The 14,641-nt window shown below is 43.8% G+C and overlaps 1 protein-coding gene across 7 annotated transcripts in view; it reads left to right on the top strand.

The window, feature by feature from the left end:
• LOC121325516 (adenylate cyclase type 2-like) overlaps nt 1–14,641 on the top strand; it is a 51,123-nt gene that overhangs the window by 8,497 nt on the left and 27,985 nt on the right. Inside the window, exon 1 of one of the 7 annotated variants that reach the window (XM_041268063.1) lies at nt 2,468–2,650. The exons of the other annotated variants lie outside the window; for them this stretch is intronic. The gene's annotated coding sequence lies outside the window, so the exon portion shown is untranslated. Of the gene's footprint in view, nt 1–2,467; nt 2,651–14,641 lie in introns of those variants that run through there. 7 annotated transcript variants of the gene reach the window in all.

Below are 14,641 nucleotides of genomic sequence, written 5' to 3'. Positions count from 1 at the left end.
AGACGGAATGCGTGATGCTCTCCAGACTCCATCACTGCGGAAGGAAATCAGAAGGTGATGAAGGAGTTTGTGCATCGCTGGCTCTAATAATAGGCCTTTTCAACATTCACTTGTACAGCGATGTATTGCCATTATAAAATAAATATATGAGCATCCAGAACATCACTGTATATTTCCCACTATTATAGACAATGAGGTTTTCCTGAAGCAGTGCAGCTGTCAATGTTACAAAACTAGCAGTCTTTTTGTAGGAGTCATTCATTTACATCTCGTAAAGACAAGCAGTGACCGTTTGTCTCTGTAATCAGTTAGTTCTATCTTTTTTTTTTTTTTTTTATGTAAGCTCTTGCTTTTTAAATGACGATGCACTTCCGCACTGAGAGCGTGTCACTTTTGTGCAGTTATTGAAAAGGGGAAGTGATCTTGTTTGTGAGGGGGTGGTGTTTAGGTTTACAGAGTGGTGATGTCAGGAGTAGTCTGGTTTGGGCGGGGGGCGACGACACTGTACTGTTCTGCACTGCACTTTACAGGTTCCTATGTGCATGGGACCTGGGAAATGTGTTAGCACAGAATCAGGGAGCAGTGCAGATGGGTATCTCTGTCAGGGAGGGAGGAATGTTGTGGGATTGCTGATTGAGATCCAGCTGTGTCTGAGGCAGGCCTCGCAGTTTGCATGATTGAGAAAGAGGAAGGGATTGTGTGCTGCTGAGGAAGAGCACCGCCTCTCTGATCAGGGTCCTGCAGCAGAACAGGGCGACAGCTTACAGTGTGAAAATGAGAAATGCTGAAATAACTAAAAATAAGAATCCATAAATACAAAAATAAAGGCCTAGTGAGTCGCTGCTGAGAAGTATCGCAGCAGCCCCTGGGCACCACTGTTTAGTGGGCATTGTTTCATTATTTAAGTTAAAGCATGCAAAAGCAGTGTATTGACAGGACATGTCAAGTTGTGTTTTTTTTTTTTTTAAATAGCAAGTTGCTGAAATGAGTTAGTGTTGCTATAATCACGCACCCTTCATGTTGAATCAGGAGCACAACTTGAATAATATCTGTAGCCAGTGCTTGATATTAAATGTAATCCGTGCATGTAAGACATCCCAATGCTGTGACACCTGATCCAAATGTTTACCAGACAAACAAAAGACCTTCCATTAGCCAAAGACAAGGACAGTACCAGTGCAATGAGAATGTAATGCTGTGCAGCAGTCTGTACTGTACTCTGTAGTCTCTGTGGCACTGACTGCATCTCAGATTAAGCAGTGCTTTTATTATTCTGTGTGTTCCAGTTACGACAGTGAAACGTCTATAGAGTTCTGTTGCATGTTGTGTGTGTGTGTGTGTGTGTGTGTGTGTGTGTGTGTGTATGTTGCATGTGTGGTGGTGTTACACGTCTATAGAGTTCTATTGCATGTTGTGTGCATTGCAGGTATGGTGGTGTTACACGTCTATAGAGTTCTATTGCTTGCTCCAAAGGGAGCAGCACAAGGTCCGAGTTAAAGTTTTAGTATTAAATTGCTGAGGAGAGCAGCTGTGACTTTCAGATGTGGTCAGCTGGGAGCTGAATAAACACAAAGGTCAGACATTATCAAAGGTCCCGTTCATTAAAGTACAGTAACATACTGTCATAATAAAGAGGCTGGTGATAAAGTCTATCAGAACCGTAATGAAGCCAGGTTTAATACAGTGTAAATGCCATCAGTTGGACCACGTTTCGTCCGCCTGTTAGAAGTGTATGATGGCTCTCCAGTTTCACCTACACTAGAGTGGGTTTCTGTCCCTTTGGCTATGAAACCACAGAGATTTCTCCATATGGTGTAATTTTCTACTGCAGTATAATGTTATAAGTAATGCCTGGCAGGAGTGTGTATGCAGTGGAAATGAGGTAGAAGCGGCTCCTTTACTACCCTATGTCTTGGTGTTGCACAATCGAAACAGGATGAGCACTCCTCTCTTCCAACAGCGTTTTGATTCTTAGCACTGCAATGACGGCTTCTGTCATTTCCAGTAAAATCTGCATGTAAAGGACAATATTGACCTTATCGCCCCATATCAGGGGTTGCCAAAGTTTGCCCTTCCACCCCTGGGCTTTGTTCCAACCCTGTTCTGCTGTATATTGTTTAATTGAACCTATTAAACCCCCATCCAGACCTGCAGCAGTTCATTCTGGAATTAAAGATAGAGTGGAATGACCCTCCAGGACTTGGACTGGACACCCCTGCCCTATAGTCACATTCAGTAATCCTGGGGAAAAGTCACATGATTGGGTACGTGTAGAACAGGGAGTGGCCATCAGATGCTGATACCATTCCAGGGTTAAACATTTCCACTTCAAGGTAACACAAAACAAATAAAATTAGTGCCTGTCTCTGCATTTATAAAAGGCACATTTTGTGATTTGAAACGGTGTCATCAGTCTATACTGCAGCGTTGCATGGCCAGTAATAATTACCAGCTGGCTGAAGAGGATGAAATATTAGAAAAAGCTTAAGTGCTTAGCCACGTCGCTTTTAAATGGGCTTTTGCTTAATAGTCCGTTTTAGTTGGTTAATTTCCAAAATGCCATCTCTTTGTGAACTGTCAGTCTGTCTCCCACTGTGAAGTCAGCAGCACTTCAGATTGTGGCATGTGTGCCTCTTGAACCAAATCGCTGGTAAGCCTGAGCCATTGAATGGGGTTGGGGGTGGAGAAGAACATTTTGTTGTGCTGCGATTCAAGGACCTTGCGTCGCATTAATGACGGACCTGGAGAGGATCGGCACCAAGGATTCTGCACTTCCTGCTGGAGTGGACTGAGTGGACTGAGGTGCCGTCGCTGAATATTTGCACAAGGGGGGGAGGGGAAACGAATCGTGAGTGCCACTCTGTCTTTGATATTTAGTTGTTTTTGTTGATAACCAGCACACCTACACGTCTGGTTTTAGTGCTTGTTTGCAGGTGTTCTGTGTGGAGAGGCTGTGTGAGAGCAGCTTTGCTGCCGCTAGATCTGGAGCGTGAGACAGTGCTCTTTGTTCAGCGTAAGTCTTGGCTGTTCTGTATTTGACTCCTTTTTAGTGTGACGCAGGTGATTTTCAAAATAAATAAATAAATGCACGTGAGGGAGACCCTGCTTTCCTGGTTCCTGGCTCAATTGTACGGTGTCCATTTTAGGACATCCTCAGTGTCAGGAACGGCACGTGTCCTTAGCGGAAGAACTCAGTCAGCAGTCTATAGTCAGGAGGAGCTCCAGTCCGTATCAGGATCCGTCCTCCGAGGTGCACAAAAAAAACAAACCTTTTTTTGGGACGGTGGTCATCTGAAGCGCCTAATCAAACGAGCAAAAAAACTTTTGGTGCTTCCGTTAGGTGACACAGATGTCAGTGTAGCTGCTGATTGGTGCATGCGTTTTTACCTTTCTGTAGCATTTAATATGTTTATTTTAAGCATTTTAAAAAAATACCTAAAAAGGGCTATTTGTCAGTTTTCACTAAATGACAGTCTGTTGTACTGCTGGTAGTTGGGTTTTTGCATCACTCTAGATTGGAAATGGCTCTCTTTAGAAATGGTTCCTCAGGGAAAATCTACTGCAGCGATTTTACTGCTGCCTCTCTCATCCAGTTTTCTCTTCATTCTGCTTTTAAAATGTTTGTACTTTTTGCGGTTATTTTATTTAGTTGTATTTTTAATAGTGTTCTGGTTAACTTCAACACATATCCCAGGGTGGTGATGCTTCAGTGATGCTTGCTGCATGCTGCCAATGAGATGTTGCATGAATAATTTGACATGCATTGCGAACAAATTCCTATTTGCTGTATCCCATGAAAACAGGGCTTTGCATAGCCCACATACACTATTGCTTTTATCTATTAACACCAGGAACACACAAATATTTGAATGCGTGGTCTTTGTAAACTGAGTTGTTGTTGTATGGTTTCTTTTTACTGTTCTGAGATCTTTGTAGATGGTCAGAAGCTAGCTGCTGTTTAAGTGACTGGTGTAATATGTTATGGATGTTATTTCCAGTTTCACGACTGGATGAATATGAAAGTATTTCTGTATTTGGGGGGTGTTGCTCAAAGCCTCTGTATTGGAGAGCTGAGCTCCAGCAGGTAGTAACACTTCAGGATCATTCCTTTGTTAACACCTCACTGGCCCCTCTGTGTGCTCTTTGAAGACCTGGCTAAGCAGTAATGTGTGAAGAAGCAGCTGCAGGTTGCTGTATTTTCAAAAACTACACTTGTGCAGCGCTCCCCTCTCCGAGTGTTGCTAGGGAAATGGGTCTCAACTGTGGTAAATGTCACAGCGCTTTGCATTCACAGTGCTTGCGTAAGAGGGGTGGTGCAGTGCAACAGTGTCTCGCTGTCAGGCTTATCTGCAGAAGCCACATCCTCAGGTAAGATCAGATATGGTTAGCGTCCAAGCTGCCAATCGGCTTGAAAAGAACAGCCACAGAAGTGAAACTGTTTTAAAGCAGGCCTATGGAAAATGTCCCCTGCCTTTAACTTGGGTTAAAAGTTGCCTTGTGTTTCATCACCCTTTTAAGATGCATGTGCGGGCTCATTTGTAGGGGTCAGTTAATGCAGAAAGTGAATGAAATCCTATTTCCAGTGTGCTGGTTAAAGTCTGACAGGTGGTGTAACACACACACACACACACACACACACACAGTGCTCTGTACAGAGTAATAAACATTAGGCTTTGTCTTTGGTTCTGCTACGACTCATTCAACCTTGCTGTCCCATGAAAGTTTCTTATTGGTATCTGATGAACGGGACCAACAGGGTTAATAACTCTGTTAAACTGCAAACACAGACTGCTGAAAATAGAAAAAAAGAAATTGAACAGAACTTGTGAGCACCAGGGAAGAGGAACGAGAAAGCTGAAACAGTAATGAAACCCAAATCCGCAATGCAGAAACAGAGCTCAGGCCTGACTGCTGTGACATTGCTTTTTAAAACTAAAAGTGCACGGGCCAGGGTTAGACACAGGGTGGGTTTGTGCTGCTCCTTGATTAGACTCGGCTGAATCGGTAATATTTTAGGTATGGGCTTCAGCGAGTTACAGGAAAATAATTCCATCTAGGGTTTCTGTGATGTCATAAATTACGAGACCAAAGGACAAGTAATTTATAAACTGTCACAGAAACCTGAGATGGAATTGTTTTCCTGTAACTCACTGAAGAGGCCCAGCTATTATTTTTTATAATACACGGATAGCCTTGTGATGCTAATATTAGAGAAGACGAGGTTCAGCAGTACAGTTGTTTTTTTTTAAATGCAGTGTTTCACTACTGTACAGATGCTCTGTGTCCGTTATCTGTTGCGCTTCAGCTTTATTTGCTTTAATTTCCTGTTCCTCTCCAGTTTCTCTGAGATATGAATGTACCAGCTTTATTATTATTATTATTATGAACGTATTCTAAATTTGTTGATCATTAATGAACATTGCTGTACTGTGGGTGTGTCGAGTGATTGAAAACGAGACATTTTGTTTTTGAATTGAAAGTGATGGTCTCGAGGAGCTGAATTGGTCAAAGTTCAAGTATATTTTCCTCTAGAAGAATTGTCATTTTTTGACGTCACTACTGTGGTATTATGCCTTTTTTTCGAATGACTTAGGATGCAAATATAGCATTCACCCGTGCGTGTGTGTGTTGTTATATCGCCCCTTGCTACACTGCGGATTTGGATATATCACGGTCCTGGAGTTGGCTCCCCATTTTTACTGTCTAACTGCATATGCCTTGGCTGCAATATACATAGGCACTTAGACTTACTGTTCGTTTTATTTCATACTGCACATCACAAACAACAATATACAAAACAATAAAAAACAAAGCATTAATATCGTACTGTTATCATGTACTCACGTATTGCACAATAACACAAAGCAATTAAATATCTGCTTGCTGAAGCGGTTTTGATTGTAGCTGACAAGGCGTTCACATGTGGAAACAAAGCACTAGCAAAAGCCACAAGGCAGTGACGTCAGCTCCCTAGCAACAAGCCTCTTGTGTTGGGAATGGATTCTTTCAGTGCAGCGGGTTTGTGCATTTGAGAAAGGAGAGGAAGACTCATGAAATTAATTGGAGACTGAAGTTGATGAAAAGCAATTACCCTCTGCTGTATGAATTAAAACGGTGTGCTGCTTTCTATCCAAAAATGAGAAAAAGCAGGATGCGTATTTATATACTGGAATGGTTGAAAACGAGGGAATGGTTGTGCAGTATTTGTTGTTAGCATTATTTGGCCAAAAATTATTTGAAACACTTGCTGTTCCGTGTTTTCTTCTTAATCATAAACTCAAATTGTTAATGCATGAATAATCGCATGTTTAAAGACTGAATAGAACTGCTTCCAGTATAACGGACCCCGAAGCTAGTGTCACCAATGCTCTCCGGCAGGCTGCAGGTTAAACTGTTTTTTAATTAAGAGGTGTGTGTTCCATCTTTGTTATATTTGTAAAGCGTGTTGTCCCCTCTGCTATAGTGTGATCTTCAATGAGCTTGCAGTGTTGCAGGCTCAGTTAGTGGGGTTCCTCTTGTTAGCTCAAAGTACCTGGGAGACACACCTGCTGGGGTCAGGCTCATAGGTTGGGAGGTACCCTGTCTAGAAGCATCCAAAATTCGAGAAAGGTGGAGAGATTTGATTGCATTTTGAAAATGAATCATCCTCAGCCTCCTTCTTTTGACCACCTCTGTTGTGCTTTACTGAAGCCACAATCTTTGCGATTTGTTGCAGAATTTTAATCTTCTGTTATATTCTGATCTTCCTTTGACTTGTCCTTGAGACCGCTCGGATCCTTTTCAGAACAGTAAATGCTGTGTGGTTTAGAATACACAAAGCAGCCAAACTTGTGATTAGCTTGCAGGGACGTCTTGCAATGTCAGGAATCGGTGCAATTCGGGGCTTGCAGTCTTAACGCCAGGGACACTGGCTGTGCTGAATAGTTTGGGGATTCTGCCTGTGATGTTGATTTGCTCTACTGCCCAGGCGAGACTGACCACTAAACATATTTCACTTGCAAGTTCAAGTTGAACTGAACATTAATACCAGTCATACAGGTCCAATAGGCTTGGATATTGATTCATCCCATTCATCCCTCCCTCCCTTTGCTAGATACCCTAGAGGAGCTGAGCACAGAGGGATTAAATGAGGGCAGTAAAGCTGGGAGTGCCAGTAAGTTTCAGGACTGGCAGGTACTGTGAATGATTCAGTTGTTAAGCAGCACAGGTTACATGGAGGTTGTTGGTACCAGGAGTGGGTTGTGGTATTAACAATTATGTCTTTATCCTTTGTATATAGGTGTTAAACAATAGTGAGAACAATGACAAGTATTATTCAAAATATATTGAATTAAGCAGTTAATTAAACAATACTCATTACATTGTACATAGTAATGTACAAACAAGCAGTTACAGCCAATATATTCTGAAACAGGTTATATTAGTCACCTATTTTATAGTAACAGCAATAGATGGGTCCGGTCTACCTGCACACCGGACACTCTTTCTCGTCCTCTAGATCAGAATTCCCCAAGTAGTGCATTGATGTCCACATACCCGTCCTTTTGAATACTAATTTACAAACTAAGGTTAAGCTAACACACTACTGCATGCCCTGAGCTGATTAGCAGAGAGTCATTGTCATTATCAGTTGTTGATACACAGTTCACCCCCTAGTCTCTGTAAGTCACTTTGGCTAAAAGCATCTGCCAAATGACTAAATAATAATTCAGTGGCTCAGCACTTGCTAAGCACCGATAACCTTGTTTCTCCTCCTTGGAACCATTCTTTCTGTTGCATAAACAAGTTCTTGCTAAACCTGCAAGGAATGCAGCGAAAAACATTTCTTAGAACTTGCATTACATCTGCAGCTGCTTCCAATAACGTCTACTTGTGCCAAGTGCAAGTTCCTACCACATGTACAGGGTCAAAGCTGTACCCTTTCATATCCTTCACAGTGTGAAGACACTCCCTTTGTGCAGTCCAGTGGTGTACATAGTCACATTTCATATTTCCCTTTAAGGTCACCATTAATGTTGTAATGTTAAAACGAGTTATTCCAGTAGCAGCTGTTTCACAGCCCAGGCTTGGCCCTTACAGTGGAATGGAAAAGGTTAGTCGTTTCTGTGTGCGCCTGAGTGATTCATTCTCTAGCCTGCACAGCAAGTGTTCATGATGATGAATTCACTCTCGCTGGTTCAGTAATGTCTCAGCTGAAACCAGGAAGTAACCACTCCCCTGATGCACCCTGATGTTTCTGGAAGTTGTCCGTATACAACCTGAAGTGCTGGTGCTGTGCAGGCTGTGGAATTGATACAGTAATAGACACGGCACATATGCGTAACGCAGCGAACTGATTGATGGTTTGTCAGTTGGGGCACACAGTAGCATTTCCTTTGAAACGCTCAGCCCATGCTCTGAGTTTGTGAGCTGGCTTCTCTCAAAATCCTCTTTCTGCTTGTTTAGGGTGTGGTTTTCTTTAACCAGACTAGACCGTGACCCATGTGCCTAGCTAGCATAGAACCCAGGCTTGGCAGAAAGTGTCTTGAACCAGGTTTTAAAACACTCCTCTGGCTAATTTGAGTTCTGTTTCGAATGAAAACCAGTTGTTGGATTGACATGTGGTTTAACCGAAGACTGTACAGTACCAGCAAGGAATTAAATACATGGATTAGACCAATGAAAACAAGAATCCCCTTTGCTCTGCATTACTGATTCCCCACAGAGTGAAGCAGCAGTTGGGGACTGTGTGGAAAGCTGCTGAATCCTGGTCACTGCTGTGATGGGGTGTTGGTCTTGTCTCTCATTTTTTAGTAGCACTCGGCAGAACTCCCTGTGGAGATCAGGCCAGGCCAGCAGATAAGAAGAAAGGAAATCTGTATGCGCCTGCAAGCTCGTTAAGGAGCAGCTTCCAAAATCAGGTGCGGATTGTTTGTTTTTTTTGGGGGGGGGGGGGGGGGGTTTCCCCTGTTTAAACAGGCTTCGATTTATTTCCCTTTGATTATAATAATAAAAAGCAGTTTATGAAAAGGACTTCTTAATTGGCTTCCTGAAGCATGTTTGTCACACAGTACACAAAGCCCAATGTAATCAAAGACATTGTCGTGAAGATCACAGCTCACCGAACCGAGAGAAGCTTTTTTCTGTGTTTCACACTGGGGCTCAAAATTCAGCGTCTGTGTGCCTGTCTGTGTGTGTGCCCGTGTGTGTATGTGTCGGTCTCTTGAAGATGTAGGACTACATTTAGAAATTAAAGTGCGCTTGCAGATTAACATTGTGTGTGCAGTTGTTGTTTTGCCTTGGTGGCAGTGTGTAAAGGGCTTTGCTTCGTGGGATCGACTGGGTCTTGCAATCAGTAAAGCTGTGTCTGATTATCTTGTAGAACAGATGATGAAACTGTAGGAGGGAATGGGTGCTTAGATACCCACTGAAGATAATGAGTGCGTGTAGCGGTTTCATTCAGTTGGCATGCTTAGTTACACATTTCTCCCAAACGAGCTCAAGATCGCGAGGAAATGATTGCACAATAAAACCTGCAATGCTGTTCTATCTTAGTTAAAGTTTATTAATAAAATACAGTACAAAAGCAGGAAAGGTTAATGTCAAAATCTTGTAAGTCTGCACATTAATCTCAGTAAGAAATACTGGTTAGGCAGAATCTCAGTGTAAATGTCAATTACAAGTGAAAGCAATACATCAACTGGCTATAATGTGTCTATTCTGTAAGATTAATTCTATTTAGTCAGTAAATATAACATGAATGTGCAAGCAGGATAATTGTTTGAGTGAATGTGAGTCTGTGTGTGTGTGTGTGTATAAAATCCTTTTAATTAGTCATGGCACAAACATTTTAACACCCATTCATCTGTTCTTTAAGGAAAATAAAATTCAGCGTCACTTATTCAAGTTCATAGATTGCCTTGCAATTCACTGTCATGGAAGATTAAAACCATCTTTTCTTTTTGTAAGAACTAAATATAACGCACACCCTTTTACGTTACACCACTATCAACTTTTCTGCAAATATATGTATTTCATTCCCCAAGTATAGTTTCTGTAACCCTTTCTATCCTTTAGTTTAATTTGAGAATTCTCAGTTTGTTCCGCAGTTGATGCAGGTCAGTCCAGTCCATTAATTGAGTCTTTAACTCGTTAGTTGTCCTCTTCTTTAATACCAATCCCAGGTAGTCTAGTTTTTTGTATTTTAATGTCTTTTAAACAATCTTTGAGTCTTCTTTAAGTTTATTAATTAACTGGGTGTTTTCTAGATCTTATTCAGAGCTTGAAGTCCAGTTATTAAAAGCAAGCTCCCTTTTCTGTGACTTTTGGAGCTGCTTTTTTAAAGAGGTGATATGCACCCTCCCTTTTTTTTGACTTTGTTGATAGCACGCATCTTTTTGTCAGACTTATTCTTGCTTGATGTTGAAAGCAGCATGGCAGTTCAAGATGTTACACCTGCTCTTCCCTTTTTTCTGACTGACTGTATGTCTCTTGAACAAAGAACATCTTCTCCCTTAATTTAAAATTATTCCTTTTTGCAACAATCGACAACCAGGTGCATCCATGCTTGTTATCTCTTATTTATTCAGAGGTCTATTCCAGGCTCAGGAATTTGGGAGGGTTTGTCTTCTCCCAATACTTATCAGAGGTTACTATGGTCACCAGTGGTCTATTTCTTTCCAGGCTACACGGTTACAAACTCCTCAACTTTCTTTCTCCTGCTAGATCAATACAGCAAAGTTTAAACCTTTTAAATACTCTTATGTATAAAAAATATTTATAAAATATTTAAGATAAAACATGATGTTTTTATTTTCAGTGGCATTTTGCTTTAGTGAAGAATCTGTTGCTTTTATTTATTTATTTATTTATTTTTGAGTCCTCTGTTTGACCACATGCACAGAGAGTGGAGCTGCATTAAGCAACCTGTGGGTGTGACTGCCACACAGGAAATTAATTCTCTGCACCGGGGGTGAGCAGCGAGACACTTCAGCCTGCGGTGATGCTGCTCCCTCCTTGTCTGGTCACTGTGCCTGTATGTGTGACGCAGCGAGCTCTGCTCTTCGGAGCATCCCCTCTCAGCCATGTCTGGTCATTGTGCCTGTGTGTGTGACGCAGCGAGCTCTGCTCCTCGGAGCATCCCCTCTCAGCCATGTCTGGTCATTGTGCCTGTGTGTGTGACGCAGCGAGCTCTGCTCCTCGGAGCATCCCCTCTCAGCCATGTCTGGTCATTGTGCCTGTGTGTGTGACGCAGCGAGCTCTGCTCCTCGGAGCATCCCCTCTCAGCCATGTCTGGTCATTGTGCCTGTGTGTGTGACGCAGCGAGCTCTGCTCCTCGGAGCATCCCCTCTCAGCCATGTCTGGTCATTGTGCCTGTGTGTGTGACACAGCGAGCTCTGCTCCTCGGAGCATCCCCTCTCAGCCATGTCTGGTCATTGTGCCTGTGTGTGTGACGCAGCGAGCTCTGCTCCTCGGAGCATCCCCTCTCAGCCATGTCTGGTCATTGTGCCTGTGTGTGTGACGCAGCGAGCTCTGCTCCTCGGAGCATCCCCTCTCAGCCATGTCTGGTCATTGTGCCTGTATGTGTGACGCAGCGAGCTCTGCTCCTCGGAGCATCCCCTCTCAGCCATGTCTGGTCATTGTGCCTGTGTGTGTGACGCAGCGAGCTCTGCTCCTCGGAGCATCCCCTCTCAGCCATGTCTGGTCATTGTGCCTGTGTGTGTGACGCAGCGAGCTCTGCTCCTCGGAGCATCCCCTCTCAGCCATGTCTGGTCATTGTGCCTGTGTGTGTGACGCAGCGAGCTCTGCTCCTCGGAGCATCCCCTCTCAGCCATGTCTGGTCATTGTGCCTGTATGTGTGACGCAGCGAGCTCTGCTCCTCGGAGCATCCCCTCTCAGCCATGTCTGGTCATTGTGCCTGTGTGTGTGACGCAGCGAGCTCTGCTCCTCGGAGCATCCCCTCTCAGCCATGTCTGGTCATTGTGCCTGTATGTGTGACGCAGCGAGCTCTGCTCCTCGGAGCATCCCCTCTCAGCCATGTCTGGTCATTGTGCCTGTGTGTGTGACGCAGCGAGCTCTGCTCCTCGGAGCATCCCCTCTCAGCCATTTTCTTTTTGCTGATGTATATAAACTGATTTGATTACAGAATCAATTCTCAGATTTTTGTTTTTCTCAAATCGAGAACTCTGTTCTGTATGCAGTCCTTTCAATCCATAAGGGAGCTGGAACAAGAGATATGGAGATGACATTAAAGGATTTTGCACGTAAAAATGATTTAGAACAAAGCAATAAATACCAGCATTCAAACAACCCTCCTCCCCCTCCTTGCATCCGACTACTTGTGCTTTATTGGGTGTTCTAAGTATATTGGAGAAGATGAGAAGGCAGTTATTTAATGATATTCCTCGTTTAAATCGGGAAAATTATGGTATTCATTCTGTGTGAATTTACATACAGAATTTCCACAAGTGCTGCAGGTGTAGTTAAGGGGCAGCCTCGTCCAATCACAGCACAGCCCCTGCCGACACTTCCACAGTAGAGGCCCCTGTTCGCAAGAGGTTGAGTGTCATCGTGCTGTTCCTGAAGCCAGATAAAGCATCACGTGACGCTGCACACATTGTTACACGAAGCAAAGATTGCTAATCTAGTCGAGTGGCTCCTATTTTAGTTTTATTATAAAAGAGTGAAATCTCTGTCGGATAGCCCTTCAGAAACACAGCTAGTTGCAATGGTTATTGTGTAGGGGGGAGGGGGTTCCTTGCTCCCTTGCCAGTGGGCCTCAGATACCCCTCTTGGGGGTTGAGGGAGCAGTTCAGTCGTCCTGTCCATGTTCCCTCTTATCAAGACTGCCAGTAAAGTGCTGGGCTCTGCAACTTCATACAGGAGGTGCTGCCCTTGTGTGTTTTCAGGGTTTGCCATGGCAACTTAAGAATAATACAGCAACTTCATGGCCAGTGCTGGGCTACGTTATAATTAATCTGCGTTGGGACGTGCAAATGAATAAGCTTGATTTAAAGATCGTTAACTGAGCAGAATAAATCAGAACACAGCATAACTTTACCGGGTCAGTCCTGTTTGTGTGGTGGCAACCAGCTATGAATCAATACGATTTACTTCGACTCTGCCCTGCAGTGCTCAGTTGCAAGTGGAATTTCCCATCTCTTTACAGCACAGTGTTTGGCCTGCAAACCAGTCCCTGCTGTCAAGGCAGCCTTTCATGAAGTACTGTTTTAATGTCTCTGCTGTTTAAACACAGATGCTCTGGACACTATCAGTTCTCAGAGATTCCTAAATAAATAGATGTATAAACACCAGGCTAATGAACCTCCTGTATTAAGTGAAGTCGTCCCAGGAGGACAAGGGATCCTGCACTGCTCTGCCAGATCACTGGCAAACTGCAAACCGAAGTGGCTGTGTGGACCAAGGCAGCAAGCAAGTACAACTCTCTCTATTCAAACTGCGGAGCGTCCTGTGAAGAGGAATGGAGACCACAGGGGCTGTATGCATTTAGAGGAGTATGTATGGGATGAAAGAGCTGGATAATGATGATATTTCTGAGGATAATTATACAGTATATCGCGATGGGGAAGAGTTTTGGTGTTCTCTGGGTTTTCCAAAACCTGCTTTTATACTCCATTTATATACACAAATATCCATTGCTTTTATGCTCCATTTATATACACAAATATCCATTATTATGATGTCATGCCGGCCATGATAGTTTGAGAGCTGTGGTGTTTTTTGTTGCTGTGGGTGAGTTGGGACTGTGCTGGGAGATGGCTAGAGGTTTCTGTTGCTGTGGGTGAGATGGGGCTATGCTGGGAGATGGCTGGAGGTTTCTGGTGCTGTGGGGCTGTGCTGGGAGATGGCTGGAGGTTTCTGTTGCTGTGGGGCTGTGCTAGGAGATGGCTGGAGGTTTCTGTTGCTGTGGGGCTGTGCTGGGAGATGGGTAGAGGTTTCTGTTGTTTGGGTCAGACGGGACTGTGCTGGGAGATGGCTGGAGGTTTCTGTTGCTGTGGGACTGTGCTGGGAGATGGCTGGAGGTTTCTGTTGTTTGGGTCAGACGGGACTGTGCTGGGAGATGGCTGGAGGTTTCTGTTGCTGTGGGGTTGTGCTGGGAGATGGCTGGAGGTTTCTGTTGCTGTGGGGCTGTGCTGGGAGATGGCTGGAGTTTTCTGTTTCTGTGGGTGAGATGGGGCTGTGCTGGGAGATGGCTAGAGGTTTCTGTTGCTGTGGGGCTGTGCTGGGAGATGGGTAGAGGTTTCTGTTGCTGTGGGTGAGATGGGGCTGTGCTGGGAGATGGCTAGAGGTTTCTGTTTGGGTCAGATTAGGCTGTGCTGGGAGATGGCTAGATGTTGCTGTGGGGTTGTGCTGAGAGACATTTACAGATTTCTGTGTTACTCTTCCACACAGTCTTTGTGCACAGAGTGATGCTTCCAGCAATGCCTGTTCATTTAATCATCTTTTTAAATCTCTTTTTATTTTTATATCACGCCTTTCATAGTGGACCACCATCACAAAGTGCTTTACAAGATACAAGACTAAGATGTGTGAACTATGCATCAGCTGCAGAGTCACTTACAACAACGTCTCAGTCCTGGGGTGATTGGTGGAATGCAGCGTGCGGTTTTGACTCTGTTTCTGACTGCAGCTGGTTTAATGA

This window comes from Polyodon spathula, chromosome 13 (assembly GCF_017654505.1).
Source record: "Polyodon spathula isolate WHYD16114869_AA chromosome 13, ASM1765450v1, whole genome shotgun sequence".
Classification (NCBI taxonomy): domain Eukaryota; kingdom Metazoa; phylum Chordata; class Actinopteri; order Acipenseriformes; family Polyodontidae; genus Polyodon; species Polyodon spathula.
Note: the sequence above shows the minus strand (reverse complement) of the source record. Positions and strands in the feature narration are given on the sequence as shown.